The sequence below is a fragment of the Polypterus senegalus genome, unplaced genomic scaffold (assembly GCF_016835505.1).
Source record: "Polypterus senegalus isolate Bchr_013 unplaced genomic scaffold, ASM1683550v1 scaffold_2441, whole genome shotgun sequence".
NCBI lineage: Eukaryota > Metazoa > Chordata > Cladistia > Polypteriformes > Polypteridae > Polypterus > Polypterus senegalus.
This window is the reverse complement of record NW_024379063.1, coordinates 5186-28778: the sequence shown is the minus strand read 5'-3', so window position 1 is coordinate 28778 and position 23593 is coordinate 5186. Positions and strand designations below refer to the sequence as shown.

General features: G+C 36.0%; 1 long non-coding RNA gene across 1 annotated transcript; it reads right to left on the bottom strand.

Annotated features, from left to right (window-relative positions):
* Nucleotides 1-2293: 2293 nt before the first annotated feature.
* Nucleotides 2294-23068, bottom strand: LOC120519786. Its single transcript, XR_005631662.1, has 5 exons — nucleotides 23030-23068; nucleotides 21379-21405; nucleotides 17988-18014; nucleotides 5181-5207; nucleotides 2294-2414 (listed from the first exon to the last, which is right to left on the bottom strand). It is a non-coding gene; the product is annotated as an uncharacterized LOC120519786 (long non-coding RNA).
* Between the last annotated feature and the right edge of the window lie 525 nt (nucleotides 23069-23593).

Here is a 23593-nt window from a genome sequence, read left to right as displayed (position 1 = left end):
AAGACAGGCTTTGGCTCCACTGTGGACATACAATGTGTTGGTCAGTGTCACATTTATATTATGCAGTTCAAATCTCAACAGTGTGTGACTAATAATCCCAATAATGAGTACTTTATGCAGATCTTGCGAGTGATTTTCAGTTGCAACAGCAATATTTAATGTATAAGAGAACTTTCACTATCACTTTACTGAATTCTTTAAAAGGGGCAGTTCTATTTACAGTAAAAGATTTTAAATTATTACCAGGAATGTTTTCATTGTTTTTCCCTTTGTTGGCTATATGTGCACTGAACATGACTACAAGTTAATAACTGACTCTCTTTAGCTAGGACTACTCCTTAAAGCACCAAGTCTTACACATCCAGACTAGGAACAAATGGTGAACAACGAGAGAATGCCAGCTATCAAAAGCAGAATGTTTTACTGGTAACTGTAACAACCACTGGCAATGTCTGGTGAGAAGTTCCATTGTGATCTACAAAACTTCATCAAACTCTGGTTTTATGTCCTAAGAGTGGCTGTATTTTGAAATTTTTAATTTCAATTATTACCCACATTTCTCTTTTATGTCACTTTCCTTCTTTGCTTTATGTATTCTCAGTTTCAAAAGGAATATCACAAGCCTTTGGTAAAATGCCATTCAGCTGGACAGTTTGCCGACAGCCCTGTACAGCAGTCATTACTTCACCTTCATATTTTCTGTAGTCTGCTGTCAAACAAACATTTGTCAAATTCACCATCTCTAAGTGCTTAGTTCTTAAATATATATATTTTTACACTGTTACCACCCTGCTAAAATCCTAATCCAGCAGCCATGATTTCTAAACTGATAAAACACTTCACTTTTGTGTGTGTGGCACTAAGATACCTGATGCAACACACAGCACTGGCAATTCAGAAACACCTGTCTGTCCATTTAACTAAAATGTGTTTAAAAGCCATAAAAACTGTATGGTATACTGTATTAAATTCACACAGAACTGAAATAAAACAAACAAGCTGTATTCTGCATAACACAATACCAGACAGAACTACAATTTTAGTTTTATATCTTCCTTTTGTATTTTCTATAGAATTTACAGCACATTTGCTTGGTGAATGATTAAGTGCTAAAACATTGAAGCTTAGAACTGAAATTCACTATTGCTCGCATGACATGCTCAATTTAAAATGTTTTTATATAAAACATCTTTATTTTTCTTAAAGATGTTACTGTTGTTTTATCATCTTGTGAAAATTAAGTAGAAAATGTATTATTAGCCAAACAGATCTCAGGAATATCAGGAGGTTAATGCCACAATACAATAAAATAATTCTAAAATTAATCTGAATGATTGACTTTGACTGATAACAAATTACAACACACACATATCAGGAGACAGATGAAAGTTCTTCCATAGTCTTAAACTAAATCTAAATATTTTTATTGAACTGCACTGTTTTCTGAGAGCAGAATAGATCCAGATATCCAAAGGTTTTCCACTTGCATGTTGAATGTCAGTCAAGTAAAGACAGAAGAACTGATACAATTAAACACAATAAAATCTCTTTGTCTTTGTCTTGCCAGATTGTTGTGCTAACAGTCTTATGTAAGCACACAGGTTAAATGACTAAAATATTACTTTTTCATTTCATAGTCTATGATATTTGTTTTATTCCAGTCCTTACCAGTGTCAGGGCAGTGCACTTCTGTCTCTTGGCTTAGCTTTGTCAAACACTGATGTAAAACAAACACATGAAAGTACAAATCTAATGGCTGCAATGCACTGCACTTAATGGCAATCCATTATAATTCTTCATGAAACAAAACTGCAGAGATTTAAAACAAATCCATAAAAATATCTGTGGTATAATGTCTGTTAGACAACTTCCTTGTGCTGGACAGAGTGGTTTGTTTCATCTCCAGGTCTGTAGGATCTCAAGCTCTTCTCCTCAACTCCAGGATCAAACAGCAGGTACAGTTTCCCAGTGACGCCTCCATTGAAGGTGTAGATGTGCCAGCGGTCCTCAACACTGTAAAATGAGAGGAGCCCCTCATCACAATCCAGGTACACCCCACCTTCTGGGGTATTGCTTTCAGTCGCAGTGGGGTCTCAGGGTCAGTCAGTGCAGTCAGCTCATCACTATTCAGCTTCACAATCCAGTATCCTGACTGAGGTTTCAGTTTCACTCGTCCTTTCCTCTGTGCAGACTCATTGACGACACCGAAATGCCACTGACTCCTCTCCTTCACATCCACCTCCCAGTAGTACTGTCCTGAGGTGAAACTCTCCCTCCCAGGACAAAGTACCATTCACCAAACCTGAGTGGAGTGTCAGAGACGTTCTGATCTTTATGTTGATCTCGTACACAACGACCATCTGCAGACACGACAAGGCGGGGGTGTGCAGTTTCAGGGTCCAGAGTCACATGAGCTGAAGAGAGAGATGGGAGTGGAAGGGTCAGTGCTATTTGGAGCAGATAAACTGATCATCCATTCCAAACTTTCAAGACCAATATACTGATACTGCATTAAACTATTTTTTCTTAGTTTATTCTACACATTTTAAGATACAAACTAAAAAACTGAAAAGATAACTAACAAAATATGAAAGAGAACTTCCTACTAGTTACCATAGACAACGAAATACAACTAATGAAGCTGTAAAAATAACCTGAAGATCAAATGATAATAGCACATCAGTGTTAAAGTTTAGAAAAGAACTATTTAAAATGTGGAGGTGGAATATCACACATCAATAAAAGTGTTTAAGTGCTCCAACACGTGTGCAGGGGTTCAAGAAAAATCCCTGAACTAGAAATTTCCAATGTAACCCTTGTGGGCAGTTTCACAGTTGCTAAATTTGGAAGAGGTAACTGTTTTAAAACGACAATAACAAATTACATGAAAATTAATTTGTGAAAAATTTTATGAATGTAAAAGACCAAACACCAGTAAACTTTCACCCCTTTGATTGTATTAAAGGAGCTCTGCATCTGCATTTAACAACACATTTTTGAATATAAAAAACACACATACAGCACTTTAAGAGGTCATTTGACTATTGTAAAACTTTATACTAGTCTAAATGGTTACGCTAATCCTTTTAACTAAAAATTACTCTGTATACACCCAAATAAGCACAATTGTTTTAAAATAAAAATAATAATAAAATCTACACTTGCATTGCACTTAAAAGAGCCCAATCTGGTTGTATTATGGAGCTGTATTATGTAAATATTAATCTTAAACAGAACCATTGAACATGCCTAGCAGAAACTGGAATTGGCTTAAAGCTTCTGCTAAGAAGAAATATCCACCTTTGAAACCTGCTTCTATTAGGCAACAACCACCACCTAGACATGGACGTAATGTGCAAACAGCAAACCAACAGTACTGGGGCCAGCAATTGAACCAAGCACTACTGAGCTCTAGTGGCTCTAACCACTGCTCCACCATACTGCCCAATAATCGGTTTTACATTGAAACTTTCCTATCATGGCTACACTCAGATCTATGCAACCTAACTTATTGTTAGTATTGTGCATTAGTAATTCAGTGAAAATTAAATTGCTTGTTACGATTTATATTATCCAGTTGCATAAAACTTATTAAACAACGTTAATTATTAGGACAATGTCATAGAAACTGAAAACATTTGCTAAATATTTATATTATACTTTTAAAAATTGTAGGTTTGGATTAAACTATTTTCCAATAAGATAAACATCTTTTTATACAAGTGACAGAAAACTCACATAAATATTTAGTTTGAATAAATGACCCTATAGTGACATGTCAAAACTATCCATCAATATTATTTTCATATTTTAAACAAATATGGCCCACAGAAAATGAGTTTAAAGGTTTGCAAACACTTATTTGATGAAAACATGGTTACAAAGATTTTTCCAATTAACTGGTTTTATTTTTATTACACAGCCTAACAGGAAAGCATTTTACATTGTTCTTAGTTTTAAGCACATACTATTGCAAATAGCTGCCTCCCCACGCTCAGCCTCTAGGTTTCTCTTTCTCCTATCAGTAAGCCACCTAACCACTCAGCTCTAAAATCTAGCCATCTGTATATTAAATGTTAACTTTGCAAATGCCTTTGAAAATAAAAATGCTTTATATTCCCTTGCAGAGTTTTTCTTTACAGAAGACAGAAAGTTTTTCAGCAGCTATATCAGACAGCGCGTGTCGTTAGTCACAGCACAGACTTGAAGGTCACAGTTCAATTCTTCCAGCTTCCGTTCAGAGAGTGAAAGGAAGGAAGCAAAGATGAAGAGTTTGGGGAGTAGAGGAAGCTTTATAATATGGACAGTGTATATTAACAAGCAATCTGTGGCATAAAGTATTACCATCTGTGCCTCATGCTACACAATATAGTTAAGTATTACACCTGTAAATTTAGGCATAACCTATGACCATCAATGCTTGTTAAAATCGATCATTGAAATGTAAAAAAGAACCAGTTTCAACTAGTAGTAAATAAATATACGTTTGACCCTGCTCACATCCTGAAGACATATAGTTAGGAATGACCAGCATCACTAAATTGGCCCAGAGTAAGTGTAGGTGTGCATGTGTGTAAATAAATGATCTGTGTAATAAACGGACATTCAGATTCTGCCATCTGCCGATCGGATAGGCTCCTGTCCCCAGTATCCTGCACTGGAGTAAACAGACATAGAAAATAAATTAATTATTCATTTTCCATTTGCTTTAGTCACTTATTTTTAGTGGTATTCTTAGAAATAAAAGTATTCAAGGAAACCAAGGCGTCACATTCAGCAATGTCTGAATAGAAATGGAACTACTAGTTTTAGCAATAAAAATACATGCCTTGTATGCGGACACTGCAGTCTTTATTGGGAAGAATTTACTTCTATGACGTTAAGTATTATGTATTTATCTATCTGGCCCTTCTTAAACTTTCATGCACATGACAATTATTCTCCAAACCACAGACAGTTTATTTTGAGAATGCAAAAAAAAAAGAAAAAGAAAAAATCAACAAACTATACACCTGTACAGAACTGGGGCACTGCAGAGAGTAATGCTACAGAATCTCAGGTTAAGAAAGTTGTATGTATGTTAGTTGGAATTGAATATTCTTGATGTAACTACAACATTCATAGTAGAGATTAAATATGAGGTGTTACAATAAATCTCATTTTAGAAACTACTTACTTACCAGCAGATTTGCATATTCTTTCCCATTCTGGAAGAAAGAGAAGATATTTAGTAAGTAATGACCCATTAGAATATCTTGAAAGGTAATGAACTGAATACATCCGTAGTAAACCTATTCACTTTGACAGTTTATCCTTAATGTTACAATGACTGCTAAGATTTAGTAATCTCCAAATAGGTATTTGTCTAAGTGTGAATCAGTTTTGGGAGCTTACAGAAATGCACTGCTTATGAAACCTCTAACTGGAGTCATGAGAAGAAGAAAGATCCAAAATAAACATCAGTACCTTGACAGTAATAACATTGGTGGTTTATGAAATTATAGTTATCCAAGTCAGTTTAGGATTTGGCCTGGTACCTTGTCAAAAGCACTGAAATTCAAATAAACCTAACACCATAATAATCAGAACTTAATCTCCTGCACTAGGTGGTGCATTAAACTGTCCTGTTCATTTTCAAGGCTGCTTATTTTACATTACTTGACAAACAAATGTTTATTCTCCGAGTCAGAGTCACCTGTTTTACTTTTGGGCATTCTAATATATTTTAAAAATTTAATTATCATTTAATATGAAATTTTACATTCTTTTTGTCCAAATGACTCTGTTATTTTTACATTAAACATAAAAGCATTTTGAAACAAGCACTAGTCACATTACATTTAGCTGCATCTTTCACATTTCATTATCACCAAGATATGCAAATAAAAACTCTCCAGGAGTTCAGAATTTTCTACATAAGAGAAAAAAAAATTTAAAGCCAGCCTTTGAGCAATAAATTGATTTTTCTTAAAGTTGTTATGGTCACTTGATGTGATGCAGTTTTGACATTTGTAAGCGTTCACCACATAGACATGTTCGAAACATTACATGAAGTGTCTACAAGTGTTACGTTTGCAGGCTTAGTCTTAACTAAAGATCACTGCCATCTGACTGGACTTGCATTAATTAAAATTAAACAAAAAGATAAAACAATATATATATTTCATCCATGCTGTGTTAAACAGTTGCTCAACATCAGTGCAGTGTTATTAGCTTACTCTGCAGTAACAGAAATAAAAACATTGGAAGAGATTTAATCAGATTCAGACAACACAGTCGTGAAGCACATATACACTGGATGAACATTGGACCTTGTTTTATCTTATGGTTTACCTGTCTGTAGCAGTGAAATTGGTGATGCTCACTTTTCTGATCACATGCCTGTTATAATTGAGCCTTCCTTACCTTGCCAAACAGTCAACATTTGTAGTGAGACTCACTGCTCTCACATAATGATCTCCACCACTACCAGCAAGTTCTCCAAGACTTTTATGGATGCTGTGTGTTTCTCCCCAATCAGTAAAGCACTGATGGTCTAGTCACTTTGTTTATTGACACTTATTTTAATTCTTTAATAATAATAATTCTTTGCATTTATATAGCGCTTTTCTCACTACTCAAAGCTCAGCAATTGCAGGTTAAGGGCCTTGCTTAAGTGCCCAACAGAGCAGAGTCCCTTTGTCATTTAGGGATTTGAACCTTCCAATTGAAATGCAGATCCCTAGCCTCACAGCCACCACTCCGCCTAACCCTAATTTTAACATTTTAGACTCTGTTTCTCTATTTAAGGTCAAGTGCTCAAAACCTAAACCTGAGGCATGGTTAAATGATGCCACTTGTGCCCTGAGTCGGCATATAGGTAAGCAGAGTGCAAGTGGGAAAAAGAGAAACTTCAGCTGTCCTTTGATATTTTAAGGGACAGTTTGTCAAATTACCAGAAAGCTGTGAAACCTGCTAGAATTAGTACTTTTCAGATATTACCTCAAATAGCTGTCATAGACCTAGAGACTTATTTAACACTATAAAATCTATTCTTCACCAATCTGTTCCTACATGGCCTGACATGACATTAACAGACTGCAAAAGTGTTTCTCTGATTTTATTTATTTAGAACAATTGCCATCATTAGATCCCACATTACACCCACTGCTGGAGACCCTTCAGTTCTTTCTACATGCTCATTGTTTTTCATCAGTTTCAGCCTGTATCTCTCCTTTTTAGGCAGAAGTAATTAGTCACCTTAAAACCACAACTTGCTTACTAGATATTTTTCCCAGGCATCTTCTTAAAGATGTGGTTGGGCTCAACAATTTGTACATTATAAATAGCTGTCTTGAGACTGGTTCAGTCCCAGCCTGTTTTAGACAATCTGTGAAGCAGCCTTAAAAACAACCTGGATTTTACAGACTTTTGAACTTCAGACCCATCTCCAAGTTGCCCTTTCTTTCTAAAATTCTGGAGAAGGTTGTCTTTCTGCAGCTGTAAACATTTTTAAATGAAAATGTCATTTCTGATGTATTTCAGTCTGGTTTTAAGACATCACAGCACAGAGTCTGCACTTTAAAGGGTTAAAACAAACTCTTATTAATAAGTGACTCTGGGGATAAGACTGTCCTGGGGCCTCATGTATAAACGGTGCGTGACGCACAGAAATGTTGCGTAAGAACTTTTCCACGTTCAAATCGCGATGTATAAAACCTACACTTGGCGTAAAGCCACGCACTTTTCCACGGCACCTCATGGCTTGTCGTACGCAAGTTCTCCGCTTGGTTTTGCAGACTGGCGGCATCCAGCGTCAAAGCAGTGCTACTGTTCCTGTGTGGTTACTCATTATTTTCCTGACGCGCTTTATAAATACACGAAACTAACCGCATATTGTTTATTAGTGTAATGCATCTGATTGTAATTAACTTGTAACAATATAATGGTCCAGGAATAGCCATAGTATTCCAAATACCATAACTGCTTTAGCGTTGTTACTCTCACTTCTCCTTCTTCTTCTTCTTTCAGCTCCTCCGTTAGGAGTTGCCACAGCGGATCATCTTTTTCCATATTTCTCTCACTGCACCACTCGAGTATTTATATCACTGTATCTGAGTGTGAATCACAGCAGCAGCTGATCGGAAAGAGAATTATCGGTATACGCATTAAGCACACGCTGTCTCTGCCACGCAAAACGCTTTCAAAGCCTTTCCTGTACGGACCTCGGGTTCAAAACAGTTTAATCCCAAGAACTTTAAATGCAGCCAATCAAGTGCTCCTTGTAGAACTGTTTGTACTTATAAGTACAATCACCCCACTGTAAACTTGCACTACAGTTATAATATCGCACAACCTGAGCCACTTTATAAAGCGCCAGATTTACATATGATGACGGTATCATTTTTAAGGTGAAATGCAGCAAAATATGTTTGTTAAATTATACAGATAAAACTTTAACTTCATTTAAATAATCTATATTCTTCACTGGGAGTGTCTAGGATAGAATAATTAAACATGTACTACGAAGATATTTCAATGTTCTTTAAACGCTTTTGAAGAATCGGCTAAGCTTACAGATGGCTTAACGCCTATTACAGAGCTGATTGTATGTCGATCGGTTACTTGGGGAAAGAAAAGCACTGACTGCAGTGACGCTACGCCAATATATATTGAATATAAAACAGAAAGATAAACAGTGCTGCAATAAATTATTTCATCGAAGTGAAACATGTTTAATAACGTGCTTTAACTCCTATCATCATGAAAATGACATCACGTATACATCTCAGTATTTTAGTTATTCAGAGAGCTGTAATATCACAAATGTAATGGACTCTGTGTCCAGTTGGAGGAAGAGAGCCGGTTTAAGAAGCAAGTAGTGATTCATACACATAGAGCACATAGAAAATCAAATACAAAACAAAGCATTTAACGTGCTACTTTAATTACGATGTGATTTTAGAAACTGGTTAATTAAACGATTTTAAGATGAATTTTATGATGTTCTGCTTTAATGACAAAATAAACTACGTGATTAAAGTGGAAATGTCGAGATTGAAGTGGACATTTCATGCTTTTTCCCCACCGTGTGCCTTTTTTCTCTGTACCCTAATAAGCTTTCATATGACATTCAGACAGTGGGCTTACAACTCGGCTTTCCACGGCGACTTTGATATGTGACTTCTTTTTTATTTCCGGCACTGTGCGATTTTGTGAATGTGAGCTTTCATGTTTCTCCAACACGCTATGCCACTCGATCAACTTCCTTTTGTTGATTATACCACGGCTTATTTGAACAAATAGTATGTTTTCCTTTGCTTCCACTTGGTATTCGCTGAAATTCTTATGTTTCCCCGTGCTTTTCCCATTGTCTTTTCACAGAAAGCTGCGCTTAAGGCGATTTATATTGATTTGCATATTCAAATAGGCGTAATTCTGGGAGGATTTGGGGAGTTACATAATGCTTGGCGTGCACGGCGTTAGTTTTCACGCTGATCGGGATTTATGTAACGGAAGAACGTGGAAGTTGGAGTACGCACAGATTCCTGCATCTGGATTTTTCTGTGCGTAAGCACATTTCGCTTTTGTGCTTACGCCATGTTATAGTGCGAGTTCTACGACGGCGTTATACATGAGGCCCCTGGTGTCTTTAGATCTAACTGCAGCATTTGATGAAGCTGTCCATGACATCCTTATCTCCCATCTTCAGCAGTCTGTGGGCATTCTGCTTTGAAACAGGCAGAAATTTTTAGTCAGCCTGGGCAATCTCTTCTTCTTTGGCCCCTCTCACTTGTGGGGTCCCTTGACAATCTATTCTGGGGCTTATTCTTTTTCACTGTACAAGTTGCCCTTAAGACCCATTTTCAAAAAATCATTTATTTTCATTGTTACACAGATGAAACACAGCTATATCTTCTCTTAGACCTTTATTGGAATGTCTGGAAGAAATTAAAATATGAATGTCAAAAATTGTCTTTGTTTAAATGACAAACAAATGATCTCACAGGCATTGAGGTCCTCTGACCAGAAGTTACTGGTCGTGTTGAGATCTATTAAGCTCAGAGAGGACCGTGCTATTGCAGTAGATGCCCTTAAGGTTTTATTAATCTACAGTACCTTTTATATTGGGTCAGCACCAACTCTAGTTAATTTTATTCCCGCCTGAAAGTCTATCTTTTTGCCTTAGCTTTTTAAACCTTTTATTTAAACTAATTTATTTACTTATTTTTGGTTTATTTATGGGCGGTACAACACTTTGATCAACTTCTGCTGTTTTAAATGTGCTCTGCAAATAAAACTGACTTGACTTGACAATATAAGCATCACAGCTTACCTTAAAAATAACAAAAATGTGTAGTGACATTTAACTTGACCACTCTTCAATTACTTGGTCTTTATGGCAGTTAAGCGATCATTTAGGTATATCTCATAATAAATGTTTTAGGTTTTCAGGAAAGTGAAACTCATTTTAAAATATTCTGAAATAAGATGGTCGATTTTGTGAACACACATACAAGACACTGAGATATCTCAAATATATATATTTAATAGCCTGAAATAATTTCCTATGGATTTCAAGACATCTCAAATATATTTTGGAAAACTTCAAACTTACCTGCTATGTAATTGAAGTTAAATGGATTTTGAGACCACTTAAAATTAATTCCTGCATAATTTCCTATTGAACTTCCAAGATATCTCAGATTTACTTAAGTGTTGCATTTATCTCAAAATGGACAGGAAGTTATTTTTAAGATTTCTGAACACACAACAAGGAAACATTTAATTGAATGTTCAGACATCCCAAAATGATACTCCTACATCTTAAAATCAAATTTAATATTGAATAGGCATACCAGAGCTCGCAAGTACTGACCCAATGGATTCTTGCTGTTTTAGGTAGCTCACTGTCCTTAAAAGAACAGCTTGCTGTCGTCGTACTAGTTGGAATTCATATGCAACTTTGGCAGGGTTGCCTCCAGGGCGGATTTAGATCAAAAAGAGGCCCTAGGCTATTCCACTTATGAGGCCCTTTCACCTCCCATTTTTAAGTTTGTAAATTACATGAGAGATAATAAAACAATTTGAATGTAGGCCCCTCTTGATCTTGAGGCCCTAGGCTGAAGCCTAGTTAGCCTATAGGAAAATCCGCCTGGTTGCCTCTGTACTTTTCACTGAAGTGAGATATTTCTGTATTGATGCTGCAGTTGCCATTCCAAATCCTGGATCTCAGCTTCAAAACTCACTAGCAACTTCTCAGAAGAGCCTAGCAAAACTATTTTACATGTCCGTGGCACTTGATGCTTTGCTAGGTCAGACTGTAGATCTTCACCTTGTCCTACTTCTGATACCAATGTAGTGTTTACTGATGCTGAATGCTAATAGACTCTTGCTGTTTGTTGATCTTATAGGTAGCTTGCTGTCCTTTGAAGCACAGCTTGCGGTTTATCTAGGCTCCCCTCCAGCTGGCTCTGAAGCTGTTCATTTACAAGGTGGAATGCCAGTCATACTGTTGGTGACTCATCCACAAGGCTGATGTGACTCGTCAGTGCTGTTACAACATATCTTGAAAATATTTTATGAGAACTCAAATGCGGACAAACACATCTTTAGATATTAGGAAAATGACTTAAAATTCTCAAATGTCAGTGTTTGAAAATAAAAATTCTAAAATTCTAAAATTCATCTGACAATAAATGATCACATTTCAAAATATTCTGAAGTAACAACCAGGCCATTTTAGCTATCTCTTAATATAATTCAAATACCTCAGAATGAACTGTAAGTTATTTTAGGATATTTTAAAATGTTTCTATGTTATCATAAAATACATTTCAGATTGTTCAATGTGACCTGGAAGTAATTTTAAGATACCATGAAAAGTATCTGAGGTATCTGAAAATGCAGTTATGGTACCTTGAAACAGACATAATACCAAAATGCCTAAAATTAATTTTATGGCATATTAATGGTATTTCAAGGCCTTAAAATTCATTTTGAAATATCTCTTAATAAGAATTCAGCTTGCCACATGTCTTTACATCTCTATATGTCTTCTGTAACCGATGGTATTTTTTAAAACAACTCCACACACTGTACAAAGTGCCAACTAAACATATCAGCCAAGTACAGTGGGATGCAAAAGTTTGGGCAACCTTGTTAATAGTCATTATTTTCCTGTATAAATCGTTGGTTGTTACGATAAAAATGTCAGTTAAATATATCATATAGGAGACACACACAGTGATATTTGAGAAGTGAAATGAAGTTTATTGGATTTACAGAAAGTGTGCAATAATTGTTCAAACAAAATCAGGCAGGTGCATAAATTTGGGCACCGTTGTCATTTTATTGATTCCAAAACTTTTAGAACTAATTATTGGAACTCAAATTGGCTTGGTAAGCTCAGTGACCCCTGACCTACATACACAGGTGAATCCTATAATGAGAAAGAGTATTTAAGGGGTCAATTGTAAGTTTCCCTCCTCCTTTAATTTTCTCTGAAGAGTAGCAACATGGGGTCACAAAACAACTCTCAAATGACCTGAAGACAAAGATTGTTCACCATCATGGTTTAGGGAAGGATACAGAAAGCTGTCCCAGAGATTTAAGCTGTCTGTTTCCACAGTTAGGAACATATTGAGGAAATGGAAGACCACAGGCTCAGTTCAAGTTAAGGCTCAAGTGGCAGACCAAGAAAGATTTCGGATAGACAGAAGCGGCGAATGGTGAGAACAGTCAGAGTCAACCCACAGACCAGCACCAAAGACCTACAACATCATCTTGCAGCAGATGGAGTCACTGTGCATCGTTCAACCATTCGCGCACTTTACACAAGGAGATGCTGTATGCGAGAGTGATGCAGAGGAAGCCTTTTCTCCGCCCACAGCACAAACAGAGCCGCTTGAGGTATGCTCAAGCACATTTGGACAAGCCAGCTTCATTTTGGAATAAGGTGCTGTGGACTGATGAAACTAAAATTGAGTTATTTGGGCATAACAAGGGCGTTATGCATGGAGGAAAAAGAACACAGCATTCCAAGAAAAACACCTGCTACCTACAGTAAAATATGGTGGTGGTTCCATCATGCTGTGGGGCTGTGTGGCCAGTGCAGGGACTGGGAATCTTGTCAAAGTTGAGGGCGCATGGATTCCACTCAGTATCAGCAGATTCTGGAGACCAATGTCCAGGAATCAGTGACAAAGCTGAAGCTGCACCGGGCTGGATCTTTCAACAAGACAACGACCAAACACTGCTCAAAATCCACTAAGGCATTCATGCAGAGGAACAAGTACAACGTTCTGGAATGGCCATCTCAGTCCCCAGACCTGAATATAATTGAAAATCTGTGGTGTGAGTTAAAGAGAGCTGTCCATGCTCGGAAGCCATCAAACCTGAATGAACTAGAGATGTTTTGTAAAGAGGAATGGTCCAAAATACCTTCAACCACAATCCAGACTCTCATTGGAACCTACAGGAAGCGTTTAGAGGCTGTAATTTCTGCAAAAGGCGGATCTACTAAATATTGATTTCATTTCTTTTTGTGGTGCCCAAATTTATGCACCTGCCTGATTTTGTTTGAACAATTATTGCACACTTTCTGTAAATCCAATAAACTTCATTTCACTTCTCAAATATCACTGTGTGTGTCTCCTATATGATATATTTAACTGACATTTTTTATCGTAACAACCAACAATTTATACAGGAAAATAATGACTATTAACAAGGTTGCCCAAACTTTTGCATCCCACTGTAACCACATACCACATTACATAATCACAACATTCAAATCAGATTTATAAAACATAAAATGAATAACACTACAGATACATTCTATAACTTCTTGCAGCTCATTCCTAGTGCGTTAACAGCTTTTCTGTTTTTCACAAGCAACTTTACAAAACTAACAAATACAAGACACAAAGGCTTTGTATCAGGGATGGGTTAAACCACTGAGACATTAAATAAAATCCTGTTGGTCTTTAGACTAGTGATTTTGGCAGGGAAGAGGCTGACTTGGCCAATAGGCTGAGAACTTAGTCAAAAGAGTATATAAACTATAATTCAAATAAATCCATAAAAATCCAGTAAAATTTACAGAAAATTGAAAAATGAATCAACTCTCCTAAGTTCTTACTATAATCATCAAAAAGTATGCTGCATTTGGGTATTCTGTGCTTATCTATATAAAGAGATAAAATAAGCATAACCACACAACAAAAGTTCATGTGCAAGTGTAAACAGAATGCCAAGGCCAGCTACAGCAAGGAAATGGATGACTTGACTATGATGCCAAAACAAAAATACCAACAAAGTTAAATTTATGTTTTAAATATATTATAACCCAGAAGGCCGTACAAATTAACATACTATTAAAAGGTACAGTATAAGTCAGTGTAAATCTAATAAAATTCTAAGAAAACTTTTGGGATTCATCTCTACTGTATAATTTCCAGACATCAATTTGGAACCAAAATAAATTGAATTAAGTGGGTGTTGACTTTCAGTAAAACTGATGGATAATATAAAGTAGGTGGGCCAGAAACAGTACAGATGTTACAAAAAGAATCAAATACAAGGTAAACCAAACAGGAAAGTCAAACTTAAAATTGTGATCTGAGTATTATGTGCTCTGCTCAGTAAGTCTATGCATTAATATGGTATCACTGTCTGGAGGTATACAGGAATCACGCTAGTTTACAAAGACAGAAGTGGCAAAGACATCTGGACTTATTTTGTCTGACATAAACAAAATATATTCTCATAAAAACATTACATACAGTAAATAACTAAATCATAAGATCAATATGAAGAAAAACTTCATAGTGCTGATATTCATCAAGTTTAAAGATTTTTGTTTCACTTTATTCCTGCAGGTGCAATTGTAGAATGCTGTGAAAACATTGTATATATAAAATTACTGACTACAGCTTCACCTAACAAACTAAGTGTTGGGGGCAAATGACAGCATGCCACTTCAAAAACACCAATCTTATTTTTAAGTCACCTGTTATGACACATCTCTGTATTTGGCAAGCTGCACTTCTGTGTGCATTGGGGATGTGGTTTAAATCAATATACTGTATAACCCATAACAACCAATTTGTCTTGTGTTCGCTACCTTTTATGTTCTCATTTTTTACTCCTTGTCTATCAAGCACCCTTCCATGTTAATTCAAAGGATGAATACAGATGAAAATATCATACTTTAGGCAAGAGCTTTATTTATTTATTTTTTAAAAGTACCACTGACAATAAAGTACTTCCTTTCATGTCTAGGATTTCTTATACAAATACTTTTGCTCTGGCAACATCACCTCCCTATTTACAATACAGATGTATCACTCATAATTGTGCTTTTTACAGTTGTTGATGCCAAATTCCAGAAAAAACTCTTATCTTCTAAAGCTTCAAATGTTTTGCCCACTGTTCACTGACACAACTTATGTCCATACTTCTCCATAAAGTGAGTGTGCCACATAACAGAAAGCATACAAAGGCCCACTATCAGTTGACTACAGACCAGTTTTCTCAACACTCAGGGAACCATTCTGCTAGCTGCCTCCTCATCTCTGGACATGAAGCCTAATATCTTATCTGAACAATACTTTTTTCTGGCTATGTTTTCTTCTATGTTTGCATTTTTACCTTTTATTTTATTTTAAAAAGTGTATTTATTTTCAGGTAAAAGTGGAATATCAACAGATAGGAAGATTTTTTTTTGAATAAAGGATCTAGGTTTACAGTTATCTGCACAATTATCCATCCACCCATCCATTGCCTGAGTCTGTTCTGCCCAATTCTGGACTGCAGTGGTCCACAACTTATCCTAGCAGCACTGACCACAAGCTATGAACCAGCCCTGGACTGGACACAAGGTCATCATAGAACACTCTCATGCACACTTTTGCTGAAATGTATGCGATAGCCTAACTTTCCACTTTTAAAACAAAAGAAAGACAGAGATGTATTCCCGAATTAAGGACAATAATTTATACTTTCAGTTTGTTTTGCCTTTCACAGATATCGAAAATAACCTGTACAGTGTGTCAAACTAGTATGCTCCTTCAGACCTTTTCAGTTGACCAGTTCATTCTTTTCAGTAACTTTTATATCTTATTCCATAGTATGATCAAGCATATTGACATAACAGAAAATAAATAAATAAAGTATTGGTCAAACTGCATAAACAGTAGGTGCCAACTGTGTAAGTGGAAACCACTAATACTGTGCATGCATCACAAGTTACTTTCAGAAATCAAAATGAAAATTCCAGGAAGGAATATACCTTGTCACATACGTGCATTTAGGGGGCAGCCAAATGGTCCAATGGGGAGTGAACATACAGGAGATAAGGGGTTGGAAATAAGCACTGATGCCCTTCTCCCTCTCTCAACCGAAAAACAGCACATGAATAAAGTTTATTTTTTCACTTCTGGCACCACTAGATGACATCACTTTCATCCCTTCCTGATGACCTCACTTCCACTTCCTGCCTCATTACTTACTTCCTTCCTGCCACCTCAATATGAAAAGCCATGTTTTGCCATTACTCATTTGTCTTTTGTGATTTGCAGTTAAGACCGGTATCAGTCATTTTTGACCCCAACTCTTAATTTTTTGTGATTATTGAACTGTGACAACCTCAACAATCACAAAGATGAGCAAATTGTGAATGATCAATAAAAAGGCCACAATAGTTCATATTAGTAACATGTCATGTAAAAGATCCATTAAACTGTTTTACATAGCACAAATAAAAATATTAATTTATGGATGACATGAGAACAGATTTAATAGTTGTCAGACACAGAGCATGGTAAGTGTCTCACTAATAAAGGCTTGGGTTGTTTTGTGGGGAAAGAAAAAGTGATGCACCAGAACTAATGTTTTATTTCCTCTATACCAGAAAAGAGTAACATCACTTTTGGTGTGACCACCACATGCCCCGCTTCAACGGGACTCTAGGATACATAACCAGCCCTGCAACTCAAAGTCGGCATTCACTCATGGACCTACATTAGAGGATGGAGCCCACATCAAAGTATAACTTCTTCATGACCATAGGAGAAAGTATCATTATGCAGATTGCTTCAATTAACCTTTCTTTTTCATTTTGTCAGGACATTAAATAGTGTGTCCTTACTAACCCGAACACTTTTTTGTTCTCCTTGTATTTATAAATAGTACATGAGGACACAATGTTGGTGTGTAATATGAATATGTTAGACTAGGAAATTTAAGTGTGCAAACCTAGGAAATTCAATTGGGCAGAGGCTCTCACTTAACAAAATTCTTTAAAGCATGTTACCAACTCTTGGTTCAGCCATCAATTTATCGATGGCTCTACAGTGTCCTAGATGTTGATAGCTTTTCCACATTCTCTTTGTGCCTGCCTGTTCATGGTTTTACTCCACATACCCCAGTGTCATTCTAACCTTTCAAAGGCATGAATGTAGATTGTTTTGTGATTCAAAATTGGTTCTGCAAGGGATGTATGTATGGATGTGTGCATGAATAGACCCAGTGGTAGACTGGTACCCTGTTTTAAACTTATTTCTTGCAGGGATGGTTTGAAGACCCTATGACCCTGAAATTGATCTTGTGGATTACGGAATGTTATCATGTCAAAAATAAGTAAGAGTCAATTCTATGCCATGGCCACTGGGCACAACCTCACAAAATGTTTCACAAACTTTGAATATAAAAGGCATAGTTAAATAACCCAGGAACGTCTTACAAAATGTAAGTGGAACAAGATGAAAAGAAAAAAACAGCAAAGGGGTGCAAGCACTCAGCAGCACCCACCTCCCCAAACACACCCAAAAACACCATTATTCTGATAATAATGCATATCAATAATAACAGTAATGTGTTTAGAAGGATTGTCAAAAGATGTTGAATCTAAATTACAAGAGAAAACTTAACTATTTCATTTTCGTCGAATGATCAACAAAAGATTTTTCCAAGAAATGTTTTGTATCAAAAAAATTTCAACTTACCTGATTTAAGAATATAACCAGTTGCCTCTGTAGAAAGAAAAATATCTATTATTATCTGTAGAAAAGCTTAGATTAACTACAATGTAGTTCTCACATCAAACACAAAATTAATTTCTATTTTCCTTACATGGATGTTTGAAATACTGTAGTATCTCCGTACAGTTAAACCAAATCAATCAGCCAGCTAAAGTCTGTAGTGGTTAGTGTAATAACTCCTAGCCAATATGGTTAGCAAGCAAAGAAAGAGACAAAATATCCCTAATAAGATTTCACCTCACCAATGATAAAATGTTATTTTTCAGCTACTAGAAAAGGAGAAAGGAAACCAAAAGTTCAAAGAATGCCAAAAGCAACTTTACATGACAGCATGCAGCTTACAAAATTAATAATGTATTATTGTATTACAAAATACAGAATATAAATATAAAAGGTAGTAAGTGTATAACAATATGACTTGATTCCACTATCATACTTATATTAAGTCTTTTATAAGGAATCAAGGTGACTAAATGTTGTGGTTTTCCCAGGAAAAGAGGTAGACCTTCTTTAGAATGAAATGGTTTATTTTCACTACTAACAAATGTTCAGATGAAACAGTTAGAAAAATATAAATATTAGGTAGTATCTTGTGTTAAGACTTTTACAAATTTGATCCTTTAAGACATACAAATGTACCATTTTATACTATCCACTGTTTTATATGTTCTGTTGTAGCTCTGTTTAGCCATTATTATTAGAAAGTACTTTGGGCAGCTGTGAGCGAAAATTGCATGTTTATAAGAAACATACTGGAAGGTTCAGAAATCCTGTGACATTCAATAGATACAAATGAATTTATCATGGCACAACTGGAAGCAAACGAGTAGCTGCTGTTGTTAACACTGAATTACGCTGCCAAGTTATAGAAGTTCAACTGTACTTGGATTGGCTAATGTCTGTTACGAATGGCACGACTCCTGTTGTCTATGCATCTTCTCAGCCTATGCAGCACAAAGTGGATACAATGAAGATGAAAAGGAACAACTTTTGTTAGAACTGCAAGCTCTTAAGAAAAGCTCCTGATCCTTTGTGATGACCTAAATAGATATGTTGGAAGCACCAAAGATGGATACAACTGCCATGGAAATAATAATTATGGAACATGAAATGATGATGGGTGCAGGGGCCACTGTTTCAACTGTCTTAAGTAGCATTCCAGCCACTTACTTAATCAAGAGCCAGACTGACTTCATATTGATACAATGACAAGATGTTCCCAATGCAACCGATTCAAAGGTTATTCTATTAGATTATTTGGGCCTACAGATAAGATGCTCATTATTGGTATAAAGACTAGTAAAGCGAGGCAACACAAATGCAAACCCAGCATTTGGAAACTGTACAAACACAACACAGTTAAAGTCAACAACATTACACTTATTCCAGTCAGTGTGGACTCAATATATACAGTACTTGGACTTCTGTGTGAACTCAATCAGAACTGCAGCCAAAAATGCCCTTGGCACTACAAAACTGGGCACCCACATGCAGTCTGCCCAGGGGCAATTTATGACAGAAAGTGCAGAGAAAAGATGGAGTATGAGAACTGGCTTGTGCAGAGGACTAGTGAAAATTGGCAGAAATACATTACTGTGATGAGAGAACCCAAGGAAGCAGTCTCTGAAGTAAGGGCTGCCATTACCATGGCCTATGTGAGCAACTAGGCATAAAGGTAAGAAAAACATTTACCAACAAGCAAAAGTACACATTAAAACCTAACAGGATATTGAGCACTATATTGTGTTAAAGATAAGAATGGATGACACTTACAGGAAAATCACAAAAATCTTGAAACGCTGGCAACAGACCTGCAATTACATTTCTAATATTGCATTCCTGCACAAATCAATTTCACAAGGTCTCCAAAATACTGGACCAGTTCCCAGAATGAAAGAGGAAGGTTGCCAAAGCTGTCCACAGTATGAAAAATGTAAAAGTACCTGATCCTGAAAAACATACCAGAAGACTTTCTGAAAGTTAAAAGAGTAGCATGATACTACAATTGACTGGCTGGTGACTTTTTCAATGAGATTGTGCACTCTGGGAATATCTTGTCTTAACCATATTTGCAATGACACAATTTGACAACTGATGGGTGTTGTAACAATCCCTGATAAAATCAGAAAAGTCGAACATAGTGGTTTGTCCATGTTTTGCAGACAGTACCTGGCATTTCTGCTAACATTACCTACCACTTTTGAAAGTGGCAGCCAGTGGCCTCATGGAAGACCAAAACAAAATGGCAAGACATACTAAAGAGAAAATTGTGCCCATCTAATGCATTCAATAATTCAAAATGACATTCTTAAATCCAAAAGTGGACCCTGCAATAGTGGGAAGACACCAAGTTGATGGTGTTGATGACTGTAAAGCACTTTGAGTTACTTTCATGTATTCAAACTTTCTATATAAATAAATGTTGTCATATCTTTATTAAATAAACTAGGACTATACAGCTGTCCAAACAGCTGCTATCCAAATTTCAAGTCAATAGTCACAAACGCTGCCATAGTGGGAAACCAACTGCCTGAGCCACCACCATCTACTCAAAGCATCATGATGCTCCAACATTGATGGACTAAAAGCCAGAAGTCTACATGACCATCACCATCAAGTCCTTCTGTGAGAACCCTAAATACAAAGAGGACTGTTTCATTTATGTTCATTAGAATGCCCAGAGGGGACTGGTTGGTCTCTTGGTCTGGAATCCCTGCAGATTTTATTTTTTGTTTTTTCTGTCCTCCTGGCCATGGACCTTAATCTTATTCTATGTTAATTAATGCTGACTTATTTTAATTTCTGTGTCTTTTATTATTCTATTCTTCATTATGTAAAGAACTTTGAGCTACATTTTTGTATGAAAATGTGCTATATAAATAAATGTTGTTGTTGACATCACACAAAGAATACATAGTTTTAAAAAGAACTATGGTACCACAGATTAAAATGGCCATTTTGTCTTATCACTCTGAGTAAACTATAACACAGTATAACTTTCTTATTACAAGTTAAATAGTTAACAATTAACTCTGTTTAAGTGACATGTTTGACCAAGATCTGAAGTCCTAGATGGATACATTCCCAAAGATTACAGAAGTTGGAAAAATCTATAACTGACCTCCACCATTTTTTATTAATGAATGCATATTTGGAAAATTAAACATAGCATACTGCAAAGATAACAAATATGTCTTAATTCAAACTAATGAAAAAATAGAAAGGATATACAGAATTACTCAGATATACAGTATATGCAGATAGTGCTAGCTGATTACTTCCCAGACTGAAATTCAATGTAACAGTTAAATAACACCCAAAAAAGAAAATAGTAATACAAGAACTGAAGTCTTACTTATCTCCTTCCGAAGATCATCATTCTCTGTAAAGAAAGGATAAAAAGTTAACGGTGGTAGGTGCACAATGTAGTTAATGTGTACTTTGTTAGAAAACCACAGACTACAACGTGACATTATTTAAAAATATTTTTGTAATGTATTGATTCATTCAAGTATTGCTATATTAGAGTACTAAATTGTTTTATTTAATTTTAATGCCCCATATTAAAATCTAGCTCTGTCCTTTTTAGTAAGACTGTTGATCCACTGGCAACTACCAGAAGGCAAGAGATGCCAGTCATGAAAATGATGAATAAACCATGAAAACTCATTTATTTTAAAATTACAGATGCAGTTTGTATCTAATATATTGTCAGCTATGCTAAACCAGGGCTGGGCTGCACATGAAAGTGCCCTAGTGGACTATATGTATGAACTTTCATCTCTTAGTTGCCATTTTTAATAATTCTAGTCAGTCAGTTTATGTTGTATGTCTTATCAAATAAACATAATATTGCCTATTTATGAGTTGAATGATCACTTTTTAAAGCAAAAATATTGCCAAACTTTTGATCGTTGGCTGCAACATAAAAAAATCGATAAATAATTTAAATTTGCAAGAATTTTTAACAGTGGAGTAAAATTACACACAAAGCACTAAAAGCGGACACAATGCACACAAAAATAAAATTCATTGTACTCTGTTATGTCCTTCTGACTATACACACTTAGTAAAGACTGCACTGCCTAAAGCACAGGTGTCAAACGCCAGACCTGAAGGGCGCAGTGGCTATAGGTTTTCATTCTAACCTTTACCTAATCAGTTTTCACTGCTAATTCACTTTTTCCTTCATTTTAATAGCCCTGTTAGAAGGATTCAGTCCTTTGAATTGATTCATTTCTTCATTAAATGGCAGCTAACCAGAAATGAGATGAGAAACGAGCCAACAGATGACCAGCTACACTGGGGTTTCAAACTCCAACCAGTTTCTTAATGAGAAGCCGATTCTTGCTGTTAATTATACCCATTATTTAATCCCATGGCTTGTTGCTGCTCTCATTCTGCCACAGCAGACATTTTCTAAATCTGTTGGTTTTCTGTTTTCATAAAAAATTGTCAAAGTGTTTTGGTGACCTGAGAGATCAGCCTTACTGAGACCTTCACCTTTCTTTATTTTCAGATATCGTGAAGAGCACAGGTGAGCTGGTCACGTGGTCACATGTTTTGTGTCTCATTATTGTTTGGCTGCTAGTTAAGGAATACAAAGTAACTAAGGGCCTGAATCAAGTTAATTAAAAGAAGTAATTAGCAGCAAAACTGGTCACTAATTAAGAAGATGTTTAGAATGAAAACCTGCATCCACTGCTGCCCTCCAGGACTGGAGTTTGACACTCCTGGCCTAAAGTAAAGGTTTAGTTAAAGACAGAGCATTCACCATTCAACATTGAATTAAAGGCTTTAATACACACCATGAGTTAACAATGAGTCTCTTGCACTCATTTAATGAACTGCTTTCTGAATGCTATACTTGTATTGTTTTAGATTTTAAATAACAAACCCTTAACATTAATGTGACAATTACTCTTCATAGTAACAGACAGTTTCTACCAAAATAACTTCCTAAAAATATTTCAAATTCATAAAGCAGGGTCAAGTATTAAACTTACCCGATTCAAGACGCTGCTTTTCAGATTCTATTTTTCCTAAAAACAAAAAAAAAAAAAAAAAAAAGAATATTGCCAGTTTAAGTGTTTTTATTCTATATGAAACTGGTCACTAACACATTTATTGGTGTGGATTATTTCCGATGATGATTGAATTGCTGTGGGGAAAAATGAAAACAGGTATCTCTGTATTCCTGAATCCAAAAACTGTTAAAGGTCAGACACTCTTGGTGGCCCTAGGACTGCCTACCCTCCATAACATACAAGATAGTCTCACCTATTCCATGAAGTTACTTCATGTCATCTAACTCATTTTTGTGTCCTCTCCTTTATTACAGAGCCCATGGAGAATTACTTATTGGGAAAGTGACCAGAGTGGTCTTCTCTCTGTCTTATGCCTCTTCTGCCCTTAGAAATACATTGACCACCAGATAACATACCAAAGAATGGAAAACGTAGGGTAAACTGTGCAGCGGTTGGTTATTGTAATTTAATTAGATTTTAACAGAATGTCAAGAAAGAGTGCATTTGTTTATGTAAGTAAAAATAAAAATCAAGACAAAATTA